We start from the raw sequence: 19341 nt of genomic DNA, 5'->3' as shown, positions 1-19341 counted from the left end.
GTGGGTGCATCCAGGTGGGGACATTAGGTCCTGCGACTGTGGTTGGCCCAGGGACTTGTCACCCCTAACCTCAGGCTTGGTTCTTCATGGTCCCGGATGCAGCCCTTCCCTGGCTGGGCATTTGCAGAGCGCCAACTCTGAGCCACGCGGGACAGGCCCCAGTGACACACGGGATGAGATGCAGCCCCTGCACTCCCGGAGTTCGTGCCCAGTGCTGGGAGATGTGCAGGGTGGGTCCTAGGGGGCACGTGGACCGTGGTAATCGCTGGGGAGGTGAATGGGGACTCCAGGGCGGGGGTGGCAGGAACCCGAGGATGTGATGTTGCAGCGGAGCCTGGACAGGGAGGAGGAGGCCTGGGGACCCGGCGTTGGGCACAGGGCATGCAGGGCCACTGCGGGAGGGGGGCCCAGAGCCTGGAGGCAGGCCGGGCGGGGCACAGGGCTCAGCACCACCAGGCTCTGGCTGTGTTTCCACGCGTGTAAAGGGAGGTGACAGCTCAGTGAGCAGCCCCTCCTCCAGGCTGGTGCAGGTCCAGGAGGGGACCAGACAGGACCCCTGCCTCTCGGGGCCTTCATCCCTAACCTCAGGGGGGCCTGTGCAGCCCGAGGCATCCCCAGGGGACCCAGAGGTCAGAGCTGGCTTCACAACAGCACACAGAGCTGCGTGCCTCTGGTGTGGACACCTGTGCAGAGTGTGTGCAGGCTGTGGGTGATGCCACCCACAGGTGGGCACAGGTCAGAGCCTGGCACGTCCTCGGCTCCCACACCTGGTTCCCAGGGAGCCCCATCCGCACGCTCACACGGAGCCCGTCGGCACGCTTGCATGGGGCCCTGTCACTTCAGAAGGCCTTTGGTGATGCCGGGACCAACCTCGGCGGATCTGTGCCTGGAGCACAGGTGTGTGTGAGCGTCCTGGGTGTGTTACGGGCTCAGCTAGTGTCCTCCTCTTCCCCCGTCGTGGGGAACTGTGCCCTGCTGGCCGTCCTGGGTGGCCTCAGCCCTGTTCTGTGGCCCGGGCCCAGGAACCAGGGAAGTTGGGCCTTTAGGGTCACGACCCCAGTCTAGGGTGCTTGCACTTGGACCCGACTGCCCAGTGCTCCAGTCGCCCTGGCGGTTCTTACTCCCCCAGGGCCCTCCTCTCCCTCTGGAATGAGGGATAGTTAATTAATTCTCCCACAACGGGTTTTTTTGAAAGCCAGAGGGTCTAAAGTCCCAGCATTTGTAGAAGTTCTAAAAATGGCCCCGATCATCACTGGGGATGATAATCTTCCCACAAACCTTATAAAACAGGCCCCAATATGTCTGTTTTCAAAACACTGAGGCCCAGAAGGACGAGCTGACTGGTCCGGGACCCCACAGTGAGCAAGGGTCCCAGCCAGGTCTGCCATCTGTTCCTTAGGGCTGCCCGGTGACCCTGGCCAGCCAGCTCCACTCACCCTGGGGTCCTCCACCCGCACCCCACCCCACCCTGGTCCGCAGCTCAGGCCTCCGCAGAGCGGATTTCCCTGGTGAGTCCCCCTCAGAGCTGGCTCCCTGGCCGCTGCCATGAAGCCCGCTTGCCCATTGCCGCACACTGGGGACGGAGGCTGGGACGGACGGACGGAAGGAAGACGGGCTGAATGAGCCGGGCTGGGTGTCCGGGACGGGGGAGGCTTCCAGGGTGGGCTGGCGGCCCCTGTGTCCGGCTTTCAGGGCCACGTTCCCTTTGCTGTCCCAGGGAAAAGTTGAGGCAGGGCTGGCCTCAGCGGGAGCGGCCGTGGTGAGCCGCTGGAGTGGGACCTCTGGGTTTTGCTGGTGCCCAGAGCTCACCTACGAGTCACGACACCCCCACCCCTACAAGGGGTCAGGTAGATGGGACGGGGAGGGCGGCAGGGTGAGGACTGGGGGCCACTTGGTGGCAGCTGTCACCGGGGAGGCTCCGGGCAAGGGGACGTGGGGGCAGGAGGCGTGGACGTGAGCCCATGGGACGGGGGCCCAGGGTTCTGGGGTGCGAGCTGTGGGACAGAGGAGGCCAGAGGAAGCTCTGCGTGGACATTGTTAAAGGGCCATGTGGCTACTGAGTTGGGGGTCCCAGGGTAGGGGTGACAGCAGGAGGGGCTCAGGGAGCCCCTGGGAAGGCAGTAGGGCATGTCGGGGAGCTGGGTCAGCTGACTATACTGGGGGGTCCCCACGATCTCTTCATGGAGGTCTGATGGTGACCGGGCACCGGGAAGGGGCCTCTGGACAAGTGACAGGATGCCTTCAGGAAACCAGTCCAAGGGCTCGGGACCTGTGCACCCACAGCCGCTTGAATGGGGGGGGGTTCTGGAGGAAGAGGGGCCGCCCTCAGGGCCGGTACCCCACCCGGGTTGGTGGGGCAGTAGGTGGAAAAGGCACCTTGACCCCGGGGGAAGCCCTGGACCCCAGATTCTCCACAGTGGATCCCCAGGGGGTTTCCCTGTCTCCCCCACCCCTCGACAGCCCCTTGCAACCCCAGCTGAGCTCCAGGCACCTTTGGTCAAAACAGGGGGGCTGGGCAGCTCCCCACGGTTGTTGGTCAGTCGGCCGGGCTGACCCCAGAGTCACTGGAGGAGGGGGCTCCTCTTCCTCCTGCCTCTGGGCCCCGCTCACCTGGGGCACCGGCCCAGGACATGGTCCTGAGGGCGCATGCGTGGCGTGAGGTCACTGGGTCCTGTGTGGGCTCTGCTGGGGACCCTGGGAGTGACCGTGAACCCTCGTGGCTGGCAGGTAGAAACCTGCTGTGAAGGGCAAGAGGACCCCACAGCCCTTCCAGCCTCCTCTCTTGGAATTTCAAGACTTTTTTGGGGCCTGAAATCCAACTGCCCCTCCTTCTGGCCACGACGGGGCAGGGCTGGCTCATCCCTGGGCGCCAGAGCTGCTGGAAGATTCTCTCTCGGAAGAGACTCACTGCACAAAAATAGCAGCCTGGCCCCGACCAGCATATGCCGCCCCCAGGGGGCTGGCGGGAGGCACTGGGGCCCGGTGACGGTTCAGAGCTGGAGCCCTTGAGCTCCGGAGGAGGGCGTCTGTGGGGCTGGCCCCGACGTGGGCTGGCAGACGGGAGCTGCTGCTTATGAGGCACCGACTGTGTGCCAGATGCTGCCGTATGTCGTCAGTCGCTTCCCAGGGACCTGCCGGGTGCTGCTGTCCTGTCCCCCAGGTAAGGACACTTGGTGCAGAGAGGCCAAGGAACTGCCACGGCACGAAGAGGAAGGGGCAGAGTGGGGCTGGCCAGCCTGACGCCAAGGGGGATGGCGTGTGTTGACGTGGGTGGGACAGACTCACCCGCCCGCCCACCCACCCATCTGTCCACGCATCCCCCATCCACTACTCATCCATCCCTCCATCCCTCCATCCACCCATCCCCCTGTGTGTCCATCCATCCCTCCATCACCCACCTACCCACTCACCACCCATCCATCCAAATATCATCCACCCACCACCCGTCCATCTATCCATTTTCCACCCACCCACCACCCATCCATCTGTCCATCACACACCCACTCACTCACCACCCATCTCTCCACCCATTACCCACCCATCCAACCACCACCCATCTGTCCATGCATCACCCATCCACCCACTACTCCTCCATCCATCCAACCGCCCACCTATCTGTTTATCCATCCCACACACCACCCACTTGTCCACCCATTACCCACCCACTCCCACCCATCTGTCCAACCATCATCCTCTCACCCACCACCTATCTGTCCAACCACCACCCACCTACGCACCCACCACCCATTCACCCATCACCTACCCATCCATCCATCCATTATGCACCCACCTACTCACCCATCCACTAATCTATCCATCCATCCACCACCTGCCACTCATCCATCCATCCACCCACCTATCTGTTTATCCGTCCAACCACCACCCATCTACCCATCCACCACCCATCTGTCCATCCATCACCCATCCACCCACTCACCTATCCATTCATCCATCACCAACCTACCCACCCACCCACCATGCACCCGTCCATCCATCTATCTGTCCACCCGTCTATCATCCACCACCCCTCTGTCCATCTATTACTGGCTTAGACACTGAATTCTCACTTCAAATTGGGCTGGCTCATTATGAACCGGGGGGCTCTCTGGGCCTCAACTTCCCCATCTATGAAATGGAGGAGGTTGACGTCAATAAGTAGCTCACCCTTCGGAGCTCTGCACACTCAGGCTCAGAGAGGGAGTCTCCACATGACCCTGCCTGTACACAGGAGGGGGTCCAGCTCCTTAGCTTAGATCCAGGGCCCTGTGGCCTGGCCCAGCCTGCTTTTCCCCTCCTTCTGCCACGCCTGCCTTTTTCTCCATCAGCCCCCATTCAGGCTTCTCCTCCTTCCAACTTCGGGGTTCCCCTCCACTCTGGGGGATGCCTGGAATATCCACCCATGAGGTCTCTTCCTAGTACAGCTCTTCATGGCACGGCCTTGGAGGGGCTGCTTGACTTGCCTTCTGGCTCCATTCACTAATCTCCATGTGCCTCAGTTTACCCATCTGTGAAATGCGGGAGGTCCCACCTTAGCAGGTGGTTGGGAGGACTCAATGGGGCCATGGATCTAAGGTCCTTAAAATGCCTGGCCCACACAGGCACCCACGTGTTGACTGTTAATGATTAGGATCCAACATCTTCTGGGCACCCAGTGAGATCCAGGGACTCAGAGGTGAGTGACCCTCATGAGGTCCCCCCTCTGGATCTCAGGTCCAGCCGGGAACCTGACATCAGCCATCAGCGTGGTCAACGAGTGGAGGCCGGTGGGCAGCCCCACGGAGGGGCATCGGCTGAGGCTGACCCTGCCCCGTCTGGCCCAGCTTGCCGGCGGTGTTTAGACATGGGCGTGTGGGTGGAACCTGGGTGGGGCTGGAGATCTGCTCTGGGCTGGGGGCTCCCCTGGGCTTGCCCCTGACTCTATGGCACCCCTGGGGGTACACGAAGTCCCCCTTGCTTGTCTACCCTGGCATCTACCTGCTGCGGCTCCCGTCATCTTCCCTTTTGGAACCTAATTACCAGTTGGGGAGGGGGGCGCAGAGCTAGGCAAGGCTTCTGGGGGGACACTTGCTCCTTTCAGAGGCTCTTCCCAGAGCTCCCTGCGGCCCGAGCCGCTGCCTCACGGGGAGGGGGGCAAGGTGGGCTTTCCATGAAGGGAGAGCTCTGCTGCTTTCTCATCCAGGATGGCATTAGGATGGTGAAGGCGGGGAGGCTCTCGGGCGGGGGGGAGCTCTGAAGCGCCACCCTCGGTGTCCTCACCACCTGTCACCAACTAAACCTCCCCCAGAACCTCTGCCTTCACCCTGGGGGACCTGTGGCCCCAGGTCCCGATTTATGAGATGAGGTGCTCGGAAGCACCAGAACGTCTCCTTCATCCAAACATCCCCGGGCTGGTCTTCTAGGACCCGGGAGCCATCTGGAAAGACGGTTTCCACACAGGAGGGCAAACCACGGAAACCTTGGGCAACACCCCCTGCGTGTCCGGGCAGAGGGGTCCCACAGATGGGTTGGACCCACGCTGCACACCCAGGGCCGTGGCGGGGACGTACCAGTGTTCAGTGGGCTGCCCGTCTGCAGCGTCCCCGAAACAGGAAGGCCCAGCTTGGCAGAGCAGCGGCAGGTGACATCTCACAGATGCGGAAAGGGGCCTGTCCCCTCCTCTGGGGAGAGCTGTGCGCGTGTGCGCCTGGGCAGGACGGGGGCCTCCCCCACGCTGGCCGCCTCCCTCGTGCCAGCGGCTCACGGTCCTCATCTCCGTCCTCAGCGACGGTCTCGTGAGACAAGTGCCTGCCCTCCCACCCTCTGGATGAGGACAGAGGGACGGGGGGCTGTGGTGTCCAGCCAAGGCCACACGGCTCTAGTGAAGGACGGAGAGAGTGTGAACTCGGGTTGACCGGGCCCAGGCCTTACCCCTTACACGCACATGCACAGACCCACCCACGGACACACACGTGAATGCACACTCACACTCTCGCACGTACCGACACGCCAGCACACATGTATACAAAATTAGCCCCATCCCGTGCACAGACGGGGCATGTAGCCTCACACTGTATCCTCATCCTCATGTATCCACCACACGGCCCACACCCTCATGTGCACATATGTGTGTGCACACACACGAACACACGCATAGAAGCAAATCCCCGGTCCCCTGCACGTCCCCATCACACCAACCCTGCACGCACATCCCCATCGGACTCACTTCCCCGCACTCACGTCTCTGTGGCACGAGTCACACAGACACACAAACCTCATTCAGAAGGTGTGGTTGGCTTGTCACACGTGTGGACAGAGCGCGCCCCTCCCCGCAGACTGCAGAGGACCAGGGCCCACCTGGGGCCCCGCTTGCTTACCCAGCTGGGGCTGCAGGTGCATCTCAGTGAGCAGAGGGTGTGAGGATGGCACTCGCCCCCCACCATCCCGCAGGGAAGATGCCGCTCGGCCCGCCACGGGGCTCACCTCGCTGGTCGTTAGGGGCAGGTAGGGGAGGGGGCGCGGGAAGCGAGAGCCTCCCGTGACCCCACAGCGGCTGCGTCCTCCCTGACAGCTTCCCCTTTGCCCTCCCATCGGGCCCCCGAGTGCTCCTGTGGGCTAGAGATGGCAGGTGGGTGGGCGGACCCCCAGGAACCCGCCCCACGCAGGGCGGCTCCCGTCCTGCCACCGGGTGGTTCACCAGTGGGCTCTACGCCGGCTGGGCAGGAACCAGGAATCCGCTGGCGGGGGTGGGGGTGGGGTGGGGTGGGCAGATGCCCCCGGTGCCCTTTCCGACGCCGACACCTTTGGAAGGAACCAGGATCCTTCGCTGGGCACTGACATTGTTCACTGCTGGAGGCCGAGCTGCCAAAAATGTAAATTTCTAATTAAAATAGAAATTAATCCTCTCCCCCAACTACCTGCTATCTCCAGCCAGATGAGCAAAAGTTTTATGCCGCTAATTAATGTAATCGCCCGTTAGCTTTATTTACATAAGCAGATATAATTCACACGGCTTTGCTGGGGCTGATGGAGAAACTAAACAAAAAAAATTTTTTTTAAGTCAAAAAAAATTAATTACCTTGATCCTCCCTCTTGTATTCTAATCACAGACTTGCAGGGGTCCGTCTTCGGCGCTTCCTGGAGCCCTGGCTTGGCACCTTCTTTGATGAACTGGGAGCTTGTTCCAAACGCAGGGAGAAGCGCTGAAATTGCCGCGGAGGAAGGTGCCGCGTCCACACATGAAAGACCCGATGGATGTGATAATTATTTACGGTTCCTGGTGCCGGGGGTTTTGTTACCCAGTTAAACAGACTCTAAATACCACATTAAAATCTTGAAAAGTCCCTGGCAGATTAATAAATCATATTAACTGCTCTGGTGTTCGGCACGTTTTTTCCAGGGGGTTTGAGTCTGTGCGGCGGTTGCGTCTTTAGTCGCCTCCCGGGAGGGTCCACGCGGGGAGTCTTCCCAGGGAACCGGCGGCGGGCCGGGCGTCGCCGTGCTCCGGGGGTGCGGGCGGGGACCCCAGTTCACCTGCAGACTCCGACATTCAGACGAGCCTCCGGTGGTCGGGCGGGGGTCGTCTTGCATAAAGGGTGCGGGGAGTTGTGTCCCCGCGGTGGCAACGGCGGGGTTGGTCCACGAGTCGATCATCAAACATCCGGGGGCCGCGCTCCGTGCACACAAGCTCCCTGACTGATGTGGGCTGATCGAGCCCTCCTCAGAAGCTGTACCTGTGAAGGTGACCTCATTGGGAAGCGGGTTCAGATGGGGTCAGCCTGGAACGTGGGGTGGGCCCCCGACCCGTGTGACTGGGTCCTTGTAAGGAGACAGACGTTTGGACGCAGAGACTGGAACGGAGCGTGTGCAGCCGGAGCGGCACGGAGGCCAGGAGCCGGCCCTGCGTCAGAGCCTCCGGAAGGAGCCGCCTTTCTGGCACCTGGACTTGAGACCTCGGCCTCCAGGACGGGGCGGGGCTGGGGGGGCATCGGTTTCTGCCCCGTGGTGACGCCACCCGGGCTGCGGTGCTTTGTTGCTGCCGCCCCAGGAAACCGTACACGGCCTTGGGCGAGAGGGGGACGGACGGACAGTACGGGTGCAGAAGCGTAAGGGCCTCCTGCGCGGAGCTCAGGGTGCCCTGGCCTGTGTGGGGGGCACAGGGTGCTCGGTGTGGTGGCCCCAGGGTCGGGGAGGGCTTCCTGGAAGAGGGAGACCGGGGTCCCTCAGGGCTCCTCCCTGAGGCCCGTCCTCCCCGTCCTCACCCTACTCTTGGTCTCCGCCGCAGCTCCCGCCTGGCTGCCCCCTCGAACCCCTTCTCTGGGGCCCTGGCCCTCCGATGCCCCACTGTCGCCGCCTCTGAGAAGCCTCCCTGAGCAGGGTGCCCGGTGGGGCCTCTGTGTCCGCCTCCCCTGCCTCGGCTCTGCGCTTGGCGCCCGCCCTGCAGCCACGTGCCCTGATGTCTGACTCCCCCTTCCCGACCACACCTGAGCTCCCGGAGGCCTCACTCCCCACGGTGTCCCCGGCCTGTCCCTCGGCCGCACACCCAGCTGCCCGGCAAATGTTGGGCAGACGCGTGGTGCAGCGTGTCCTCACGGCCCGGCGAGGGCAGGAGCGGGGTGCTCCCAGCTGGGCACGGGACTTCGCGGGCGCTCCTTACCCGCCGGGGCCTCGCCTGCACGCCCTCCCTGTCTGCATCTTCACCCCTGCCCGGCGAGGACGCCCGCCCCGGCTCCCGTCCACCTGCTGGCCGGTGTCGGGGACCAAGCATCGCCCCGTGACCCGAGGCCCGGCCTCCGGAGAGCCCCACGTGGTGAGGAAGGACGGGGTTGCTCTCAGGGGACGGCAGTCGGAGCAACTTTGAAGAGCCCCCGCCCCCTGGTGCGGAGGAACAGCTGCAGAGTCTGAGCCTCCTTCCCCCACAGAGATTCTGGGGTGTTTTTTCCCCTCCTTGAATGAGGGAAAGAAATGATGCTGAGTAGCAAGTAATTACCCAAATCGAGGCGGAAATCAGCCATGAAAGGGGACAAATGAAGAGGAAACGTCCCCCCTCGGCCCTTCCTCTCCGTGCCCCACCTGCCGCTCCGCCTGCCGCCCTGGCGACAAGGACGCTGTCCTTCGGAAGCCCCCGCCCGCCGCCCGCCGCCCGTGCCCGGAGCGTCAGCGTCTCGCCAGTCCTTAGTGCTGGGACCCAGTGTTCTTTTTCTTCTGTTTTTACAATCGCACTGGCCTCCCCTGTCCGCGGGGGCTCCTGACAGGACATGGACCGTGGGGAGCCCCTCCGGCCCGTGGGCCTCTGTGGGGCGGCCGCCCCTGCTGGGGGTGGGGCCCGCAGGGCGTCTGCAGGGGCGTGGAGGGGGCCTGGCTCACAGCCCCCGGGAGGGCCAGGCCGTGGGCCGGAGAGTGTCTGGGAGCAACGGGTGACCTCGAAGGACTCAGCTTAGGTTTGCCTGAAGGAAGCTGTTAACGCTGAAACAACGATCCGTGTTGAGGTCCACTCCCCGCCGCGTCCTGTCCACCCATCCCCACCGCTCGGCTCCGTGGGCTTCACAGCATTTCCAGAGCTGCGCGGTCGTCACCACGGGCATCTGAGAATGCTTTTGTGGCCCCAAGGGGAGAGGCCCTTCCCGGGGCCGCACCCCTGCCTCCCCTGCCCGCACCTTCCCCCCCCCCAAACTGGCTTTGCAACCGCGAACCCGCTGGCGGCCTCTAGGTTTGTCCATGCTTCACGCTTCATGCACGGGGTCAGCACCACGAGGCCGGCTGCGACCGGCCCCCCCGCCACCGCGATGAGATGCTTCCCAGGCTCGTCCACGTGAGCCGGTGCCAGCGCTGCGCCGCCGTGGCCTCCCGGCCCGTGCGCACACCGCGGCTTTCCTCGCGTGGGTCAGCGGCTGGCCGGGAGGGGCCGCGCTGCCAGGGGCGCTGGAGGGCCAGTCTCTGCAGACAAACGTCCTCAGGAGGCTGGGGTGCACTCGGCCACGCGGGTGCCAGGCGCACGGGGGCTCTGTTTGTCCGTCCTGGCCGCCCTGACCACACACCTTGGTGGAGGCACCAGGATGCAGGACGGGGTGCGGCACCCCCTTCCCGGGACACGCTGGCTGGAGAGGAGGTGGGATGCGGGAGCCACCAAGGGCACAGGCCCGTGTGCCAGAGTAGGACCAGCCTCACCGTCCAGGCCCAGCATCCACCACTGGCCGGCTGTGACCCTTGTCACCCTGCCCCTCCCTGCCTCGGTTTCCTCGATTGTAAAACAGATGCCTCAGAGGGTTGTCCCCTTAGGTCAGGTGCCCCTAAAAGCACATTCTGAGCAGGGAATTGAGTGCGTGTTTATTTTGGGGCCTGTGGGGTCCCAGGAAGCAGCAGGGGGTGCCATCCGGCTGTTAGCACGCGGGCACCTGGGCCTCGGTGGGGCCGGCCCGCTCAGCAGTCTCCGGGATGATCGCCCCAGGGACGCGGTGAAGGTGGAAACCTGGGGGGGACCTGAGAGGTGCCTTCGGTTCCAAGACAGGCCTTCCCCTCCATTTGTTCCTGGGCAGAACCTACCGGAACCCCACGTGCCCGGTGTGGAGGTGAGGATGGTGGGACAGAGGGCGCCAGCTGGGAGCCCTCCCTGCCGGGCCGCTGGAGGAAGCACAGGCCTGGGAGCCCGTGTTCTCGGACCTCGCGCCCTGGGTCGCACTCGGCCAAGGTCAGCGAGGGAACCGGCAGGGCGTCTGCTTCCTGCAGCCGGTCCCGGGAACGGGGAGGCTGAGTGCAGGTCAGCCCCTGGCTGCCTGGGGGTTCGGCCCACAGGTGGGGGGTATCTGCCCCGGCGGGCAGCCCCTGGGGAGCTGGGGCAGCGGAGGGACCCGGGGGCGGCGGCCAGGGACCGCCTTTTAGCTCACCTTGGGGAACACCGTCTTCTCCTGGGGCCCTGCGGGGGTTAAACCATCGAGGTGCATGCAGCTGGCGCTTGATAAATGCTCAGTGCCCAGCACTGCGGTGGGATGTCCATGGCGGGGGTGGCCCTGGAGCCCTGTTCTGCCCCCGAATGAGGAAGGGGCGCTGGGAAGGGCACCGCGGGGTCCTGCTGCAGGGTCCCCGTCCCTGGGGCGGGAGCGGCAGTGGCTCAGGCTCGTCTCCTTTCTAGAAAGTGACATTTGGAAGGAGGCGGGCCTGGGGCTCACTTAACATTTGAGCGCCAGCGGTGAGTGCTCCCTGGGGCCAGCCAGACGCCTTGGCGGGCCGTTAGCCGGGCTGCAGGAGTGGCACAGAGTGTGCGGGCAGGATTTAGGGGCTCCAGAGGGGTGCTTACCGGCGCTCTGGCCTCATCCTTCCGCCCCCGCGTGGAGGGCGGGGTGCGCTGGGGGGAGGGGGCGAGGCGCTCGGCCTCCGAATCTGGCCCTCTCTCCTGGCTGCAGCAGCCCTGGGCCCCGGGGCCTGGCTCTCCAGGGCTGCGTGTTGGCTCAGGCCCGACATCCCGACCCTGCACCCCGCCGGCTGTCACCCCAGGGCCCACGGGACACCCGACCCCCTCGCCCTGAGCTAGCCCCTCCCACATGTCTTCGGGCAGCTGCCCCTCTTCCTTCTCCCACCCGTGGGTGATCGGGGGTCTTCTCCTCACCCAGGCCTAAGCTTTGGGGGTCCCAGGGGCCGTCTGGGCTGTGGTTCTCCCAGGCTTCGGCGGAGGGGCCCAGGTGGGGCCTGGAGTGGCCGGCTTTCCCCTCGGTGCCTCTGATCCTGCAGAGCGTCCTCCCCAGGTCAGCCCGAGGTGTGCTCCCAGGGTGTCTGGGGGGCCCATGGCTGTGCACCCTGATAGTGGGGTCATTTCTTAGAGCAGGTGCCCATGGATGCCACTGGGAGAGGTGGGCAGGGGCCTCTGGGAGGCGGGTGGGCCCCGCACTGTGCAGCACCTCTGGGACCAGGCCCTTAGAGACAGTCTCCGCCAGCCCGACACAGCCCGGGGGCTTCCTGGAGGACACTGAGGCTCGTCCATGGCTCCCGGAGCAAAGGGCCTGGTGGCCCTGCCGCACCCAGGACCTGCAGGCACCACCCCTGCTCCTGCTGCAGAGGACGCCAGGCCCCACCTCCCTGCTTCCTGCAGCTGAGGGTGGGGGGAGGCGGGTGCTCTGCAGCCTCTGTGCCACCTTCGCTGGGACTCGTGCCCCTCCAGGCTGGCAAGCAGGGCCAGGGGTGAGGCCCTGGGGACTGGGGACGTGTCCTGGCCCGTCGGCCATGCCTCATGAAGGGCTGGCAGGGTCTGCCTCACGCTGGAAAGCCTCTTCCTCTGTGTATCCCTGGCTGGCTGTGGGTCACTGCGGGTCAGTGGTGGTCACTAAAGGTCACTGCAGGTCAGTGGTGATCACTAAGGGTCACTGTGGGTCACTGCAGACCCCGCAGCTTCTCCAGAACCAGGGCCTCCAGGAGAGAAGGCAGTTTGCCCAGACTCTCTGTGGGGTCCCCACAGTGTGTCTGGAGCCCCCCAGGGGTCAGTGGCCGGCCCGTCCCCTCCACCGTCAGCTCGGTCAGCAGGGCCCAGGCGCCTGCGCACCTACCGGCTGCACTGAGAAGCCAGGGGCACCTGCCTGCACCGGTTCCCCGCATGACACCCGGGTGCCCGCTCCTGTCCATCGAGGCTCTGCCCGCTGCTCAGGCCCTGGTGTGGTGCAAAGGGCAGGATGGGTGCCTCCGTCCTGTGACTCAGTGGGCCTGCCCAGCCCCTGCTGTCCCCGCGGGGGTCCTCGCTGCCCCCTCTGCCGCCCCCGGAGGTGGGCCACCCTATTCAGGCCTCCAAGGCCTTCTTCCAAGCTGCTCTGTCTGCCCCCTGCACCGTATCCCGTCCTATGTCCACCCAGACCAGCCTGTGTGACCCGGTGCCGGGGTTGCGTCCTCAGTGGGCTTTGTCCTGGCCCCTGTGTGGGTGACCGGGTCCCTCTGTGTCCTGCACATCCGCAGCCCGGAGCCCGCCACGGCGAGTGGCCCTTTGCTGCTGACGGCATTGCCTTGCCCACCAGCTGCCCGGACCTGCCGAGCATCGGGCACCAACCTGGGACCTAGGAGGGCACGCCGGGGAGCAGCGTGGATGGGTGAGCGGAGTGCCCCGCAGGGCCCATGGCGGGGAGTCTTCAGCAGGGAGAGAGGCCAGGTAAGCTGGCGTGGGGTCAGGGGGCTCCCCCGGGCACAGCCTGCACGCAGCAGGCGCACTGGGCATGTCTGGGCTGCAAGGTTGCTCGGAGGGGTGTGTCCTTGCAGGCCTTTCCCCCTGGGGGGACCCTGCCCTCTGCCCCCAGCCCGAGCTCTGCCCGCTTCCCTCCTGCAGGCTCCCATTTCCCGGGGCCTGGGCCATGCCCTGCGCACCTCGGCCGTGCCCACGTGGGGCCCCAGAGCACCCTGCACGACCGACCCCTTCCCGACTCCTGGGGTGCAGCCCGGCCAGCATTTGCTGCTTCTGCCCCGGGCTCCGTCTCTCCATGATGGCATCGCTGCCTGTCCTTGGCCTCCTGGCCCCGGGGGACCCGGGCCACAGCTCCTGGCTCTGCGAGGCCCTCCCCCTGCCCTCCTGCAGCACAGCCCTCCCCCACCTGCCTGCCAAGCCCCGGGGGTCGCCGTGTCAGACTGTGGGCTGACTCATTCTCCAGCGGGACCCCCGCACATCTGGAGGTGAGTCATGGAATCGCTTTGCGCCTCGTCTCTGCTCCAGCTGACCCCGCACACATCACTCAGGGCCGGTGGAAGGCTAGTGGGGAAGAGCGGGTCCCGCTCACCTCCCCGGGCGCCTCCCCTCCTCCGCCCCCGCGTCTACTGCTTCCTGATGTGACTGCCCCTGCCAGCTCCCCCGGGACATGCTGCCCGCGGGACTGTCACCCCAGTTGCCCCCATGACCCTGGGGGCTGCGGGACCCTGGCAGGCCCTGGGATGCTCTCCAGGACTCCGGGTGGGGAGCAGGGGGTGGAGGTGCTTGAGCCCAGGGGCAGCCCCCGGGAGACTCAGCCACCCGGCCAACGGTCCCTGGGTCCTGGCCGAGACCCCTCGGCCTCCCCTCTTTGCTCGGGGCCGAAGAGCCCCCCCCCCCTCTTCATCAGTATTTGAAATCGCGAGATGAGTTTGCCGTCGTGACTCAAGCCAAACAGAAGCAACAGTGACTGTGCACGATGGTGTCTCACGCCCCTGTGTCCCGTGGGGGCTGGTTGCAGTCTCACTGTGTGACACCCTCACTCCCGAGAGAGCGGTTGGCGTGTGTGCGTGTGCATTAGAGAGTGAGTATGCGCGTGCGCCACTGTGCTGCACACACACACGTGCGAGGAGGGAATAGCGCGTCCGCGTGTGCACTTGAGTGTGCGTACGTGGGCAAGTGTTCAAACAAGGAATATGTGAGCATGTACACAGGGTGGAGGGCGCGGGCACGGCCTCGTGAGCATGTGTGCGCACACGTACCCGTATGTGTGCACGTGTGTCCGTGCACGGAGGTCGGGACGGCTGGTCTCCACCTCGCAGCCGCTCCCTGTGGGGCTAAGCAGACGTTGACACGCCGCAGGGTGGGAAGGATCAGGGCGGGCAGCTCCCCCGCCGCCCGCCGGGCCCTGGAGACGCGCGGGGAGACGTACCCCGGGGGCCAGCTCCCCTCGGTGTGTTTTGTCACAGTGGAGGCCCCGTCTGTCCTCCAGGTGGACGGGGACTCTGTGCCATCTGGCAGCACCTCCTTGTCCTCACTGTCACTGTACAGACCTTCTAGTTCACAAAGGGGTTTCGCCCCCGCCGTCTGCGTGCACTCCCGTCAGCCCCGGGGCCAGCAGGGACGGCACAGGTACAGATGCTACCGAGGGGCCCCAGGCAGCATGCTGGACCGACTCACAGACGGGCACTGAGTGGGGACGGACGGATTGGGGCAGCTTCCTGGAGCAGGTGGCCCTGGACGGGTGGCTTTGGCTCAGGCAGCTAAGAGCCGAGGCTCCGGAACCCCCACCTGGTCGCCCTCCCTGAGGCTTCGAGCCATGCCCTCTGCTCTCCGGCCGGTTTGTCATCTGCAACGTGGGCGCGAGCTGGACTTTGCAAGGCCCTTCTGCCCTGGGGTGTTGTGACCCTGACTCTTGGCAGAGGGGGGCTGGGGTCCCGCGGGGGGTGGTGGAGACGGGTGGGGCCAGCCCGCTGCCCTGAGCTGGCCGGTGTCTGTAGGCCGTGGTGAGGACGGACAGGAGGACGCCTGGGAGATGCCACCGGGGGATGCACGCTCCTTGCAGGTGGCAGCTGGGGGCCTGGGACACAGGCGGCCAGGTGGCCGACCTGTTCTGCACTCCGAGGGGGTCTCTCTAGGGCAGAGGATGAGATCAAGGGCTGGAGCTGGGGCCGCCTGTGTGGATCTTAATGGCTGTAACTTCAATCTGGGGGTGTGGGCGAGCCCGGGAGGGCGCAGGGAGTGACCATCTGAGGGGAAGAAGGTCTGACGCTGCGCAGGCAGAGAGGCTTCCATTTGCTCTCAGGGTCGGATGAACGCAGGGAGGGACCTTCCTTCTCTCCGGGCTCCGTGCCGGCCCACCTGCTTCAGATGTCCCCACGCCTGGGGGCCTCCCAGAGTCCTCCGGGTAAGGCTGAGCCTTGCCTTCCTATTGCCATTGACCCAAAGCGCCTCAGAAACCCTGTCCCCTGTCCTCTTGCCCCTTCGCAATGTCACCTCGTAGCTCTCTGCATCAGGAGGCAGCCAGATGCTTACCCCTTGGTCTGCTGTGGTCGATGGGACAGTAGCAAACGTGACATAAAAGAGGCCGAGGGATCCCTGGGTGGCGCAGCGGTTTGGCGCCTGCCTTTGGCCCAGGGCGCGATCCTGGAGACCCGGGATCGAATCCCACATCGGGCTCCCGGTGCATGGAGCCTGCTTCTCCCTCTGCCTGTGTCTCTGCCTCTCTCTCTCTCTCTCTCTCTCTCTCTCTATCATAAATAAATAAATCTTAAAAAAAAAAAAAGAGGCCGGAAAAGGTGCTCGAGGGTTGGGACGTGCCCCGTCTTTGTGCTATTGGGAGACCCAGGAACTACTGCCACGTGAAGGCGCCTGGGCCAGCCCGCTGGGTGACGGACGGCAGGGGGCCCGTTCCCTCCATCATCCCGGCTGCTGCCAGCCAGACGTCATGCAGGGGAGTGAGGTCCGCGGACCTGCTGTGCGCAGGCGAGCCCGTGACACCTCATGGGGTGCGGAGATGAACTGTCCCCCTGGGCCCTGTTGGGATCACCACCCCAAGGGGTGTGAACACATGAATGATGGTTGCTTTAAGCCCCTTAGGCTGGGGCTGGCTGTTACACAGCGGTGGCCAGCTGCTGCATCTGTGTCCCCGGGGCTCTTTGCACGTCACTCTTCCTGCTCGGATGATCCTGGTCAGCAGCGCTGTGTCCCCTGTGTGTGTGTGAGGGGCGGTTAGAGAGTGGAATCTTGGATCAGGGCCCTGCTCTGTGAGTCCCGGCCCACGCCTGGAGGTGCCACTCAATGTCGCTGAGGCTCCTCCGATCAACGAGCATGGACGCTTCGCCATCCCAAGCTCCTTGGGTTACTGTGCTGATGAGCACAGGCGAAGGAGTTACTGTTCGAGCACCAGGTCGGCGCTCAGTGGATGGCCGCTGGCAAACCTCCTTGCCGCCGTCGCTGGTCGCCTTCGTGTGACCCCTCATGGCTCGTCCCCGGTTCCCACGGCGGGAAATGGAGACAGGGACTCGTCCGGCCACGGGTGCTTGGGCTGGCTGCCCCCACGGCCCAAACACCCTGCTCCTCCGAGGCGCCTCCCTCCGCACCCCTCTGGGATCCGTGCATCTGGCGGGGGGACCACTTTCCCGCTATGTCTGGGAATATTTGCATCCATCATTCATCTTGGCATTTGCTGTTGACATTCCAAGAACAGTCAAGCGAGATAAATGTCCCATGTCCAGGACCACAGTCCGCCTGCCTCCCATCGCTGTAAATTCAATTCCACCTACGGCACAGCGCCGGGTGCCCGTGCTGGGGTGGGGGCTGCTCACTGAGGCGGGTCCTGGGGCCCGTGCCAGGACCTGGGTGGTGCCAGGCACCTCACCCCAGACAGAGGTGCAGCAGCTAAGGGGGGTCTGGGCATCGGACCTCAAGGGACACCCGTGTGTCCGCCATCCCCGTGCCTCCCTCACAGCCCTGAGTGCCCACGGCAAGGGCTGTGGGGTCAGGCAGGCCTGAGCCTGGAGCCCGGCTGCCCCTTCGACGGGCTGTGTGGCCCCAGGGGGGCGGCTTGGCCTTTCTGGGTTTTGGCCTCCCCGTCTGTAAAACGTGGCGAGAGCCCTGGGCGGGGAGCAGGAGCCACGGGCTGGCCTGGCGCCTGCTTCGCTTGGTGAGCGCCAGCTGTCTGCATGGCTGACCCTGCTGTCCAGGTGAGCACACTGAGGCTCGGGACACAAGGGGCCTTGCCCGTGGCCTGCCCCCATGTCAGGAGGGACAGTGGGCACTTTGGGCAGAGACGGTGTGCTGGGCGGAGGGCAGGATGGCCGCAGCTGGCGCAGTCGGGGAAGGCTTCCGGTGGGGGCGGCCCCTGGGTGGAGCCTCGAGGGGCAGTTAGGCCTTGGCTGGACGGTGAGGTGGTGAGAGGACACTCCTGTTGGGGGAGGGGAATGAGCCACACCCTGGACGCCCATCCGCCATCAGAGAGGAGCCCCATGTGGCCTGAGTGTCAGGCTCCCCGGGAGGAGCTTGCACACCTGCAGGGCCAGGAGGTTCACCATCCTGCAGCCAACCCAGCGCCTCCGTACATCCCTGGACTGTGAATGGCTCTCTCCCTGGACTGGGCCAATCCCCCGTCTCCCTGCCCCAGACGCCCCCGGCTGGGCCTCCCAGTCCCCTGGTCTGCTCCCAGTCACCTTCCTCCGGGCAGGCTGGGTGAAAGGTCAACCGTCCCTCAGGGGGGCCCTGATTTCACCACCTCCTCACCCACCCCCCACCGTGGTCGGGGCTGGTGGTGCAGAGAGCGTGCCTGTACACAGTCTCCCCCCCCCCCCAGGCATACACATGCATGCAGGTGCACACACAGGTGCACACACATGCACGCAGGTGCACACAAAGGTGCACACACAAAGGCACACACAGGTGCACATGCAGGTGCACATGCAGGTGCATACACATACGGAGGCACACGCCCCTTTCCCTGGGGCACACTGGTGGCCCTGAAGGACCAGCCGTGTGTGCACAGCTCAGGGTACCCGTCTCCCAGCCTCAGTGAGGGTCGCCTTTCAATGGGGCTCGTGGGGTGAGGGGCCCCCGCATTTGCTCTGGCCTTTCCCCCGTATCTTTCTTAACACTTCCCTGGGCAGAGGCCCCTCCAGGACCAGCCGACAGTCCATCTGCCGCTGGGGGTTCGTGGGGACGGGATCGGCTCCCGCACCCCCAGGGTGGCTCTCCCAGCCCCCTCCCCGCCGTGCCGCTGGCCCCTGGGGCCGGGCCAAGCCTGAGCTGCTGCAGGCTGGCAGCTGATGTGTTTATTTGCCCGGTGGTGGGGGCGGGCAGGCAGGCGCGGCGGTAATTGGTACATTTTGTAAGCAATCATCTGCTGGCACCTTCTGCTGCGGCATGTGGGCTGCCCGGTCCTGTTAATCATGGCCCGCAGCCTGGGGCCCCCTCGCCTGACAGCCTCGTTCCTCTCCCCGGGAAGCGCGGAGCCGTTCTGGCCCCTAATGGCGTTATCTGTTATTCCCGGACACGCTGCTGTCTCCTGGCGCGCGGACAGCCAGGGCCGATGTGCAGGGCGCAGAGGGTGGCTGAGGGGGTGACACTGATGGCGGGGCGCGTGTCTGGCCAGGCCCGGGCAGGGTGTCAAGGACCTGGTCTCGGCTGCTCCTCTGCACGGCGCTGCATCTGTTTAGCCAGCAAAGAGACGACAGGCAGCGAGGCTGAAGCCTGGTGCTGGGTCACACCGCTGGCAGGGGCGGGAGGCGGGGGGATCGGTCCCGGCTCCCCCGGGTTAGAGCCCTGCAGTCAGAGGAAGCTGTGGGGTTCAGGGCCCACCGCAAAACGGAAATCCAGGCCTAGTGTTAAAGATTATTGATAATTTCAAGAGGGCGACAGCAGAGAATTAAACCAAGCAGTGGGTCTTTGTGACTCGGGGCCCAGTGGCTGCACGGGTCACTCATACATGACAGCGTCCCCTCCAAGGCCTGCACGTATCCCCTGCCACACGTGTGCACATGCCCGTGGCATCAGGGAGTGCACGGGGGTCACGGCAGTAGGATGCGGGCTCAGGTCCTGCTTGCTCAGAGGTCGTGGGCAGAGCCCTCCCTGCCCTCAGGCTTCTCGCTTCCAAGAGGGACCCGGGACAGACAGCACCAGGGGTGTCATGTGGTCCAATGCGGGCAGTGGCCCCAGGCAGGCACCTGCTCGGGTGTCATTATTAA

At 64.9% G+C, this 19341-nt stretch overlaps 1 long non-coding RNA gene across 1 annotated transcript; it reads left to right on the top strand.

Moving 5' to 3' along the window:
• Positions 1-238: 238 nt before the first annotated feature.
• On the top strand, positions 239-7353 carry LOC140595122 (uncharacterized). The gene is made up of 2 exons (XR_011996483.1): positions 239-1508; positions 3097-7353. It is a non-coding gene; the product is annotated as an uncharacterized lncRNA (long non-coding RNA).
• Positions 7354-19341: the final 11988 nt, after the last annotated feature.

The sequence above is a fragment of the Vulpes vulpes genome, chromosome 13, assembly GCF_048418805.1.
Source record: "Vulpes vulpes isolate BD-2025 chromosome 13, VulVul3, whole genome shotgun sequence".
In the NCBI taxonomy this organism is placed as follows: Eukaryota; Metazoa; Chordata; class Mammalia; order Carnivora; family Canidae; genus Vulpes; species Vulpes vulpes.
The sequence above is the reverse complement of the archived record's forward strand: the minus strand, read 5'-3'. Positions and strand labels throughout refer to the sequence as shown.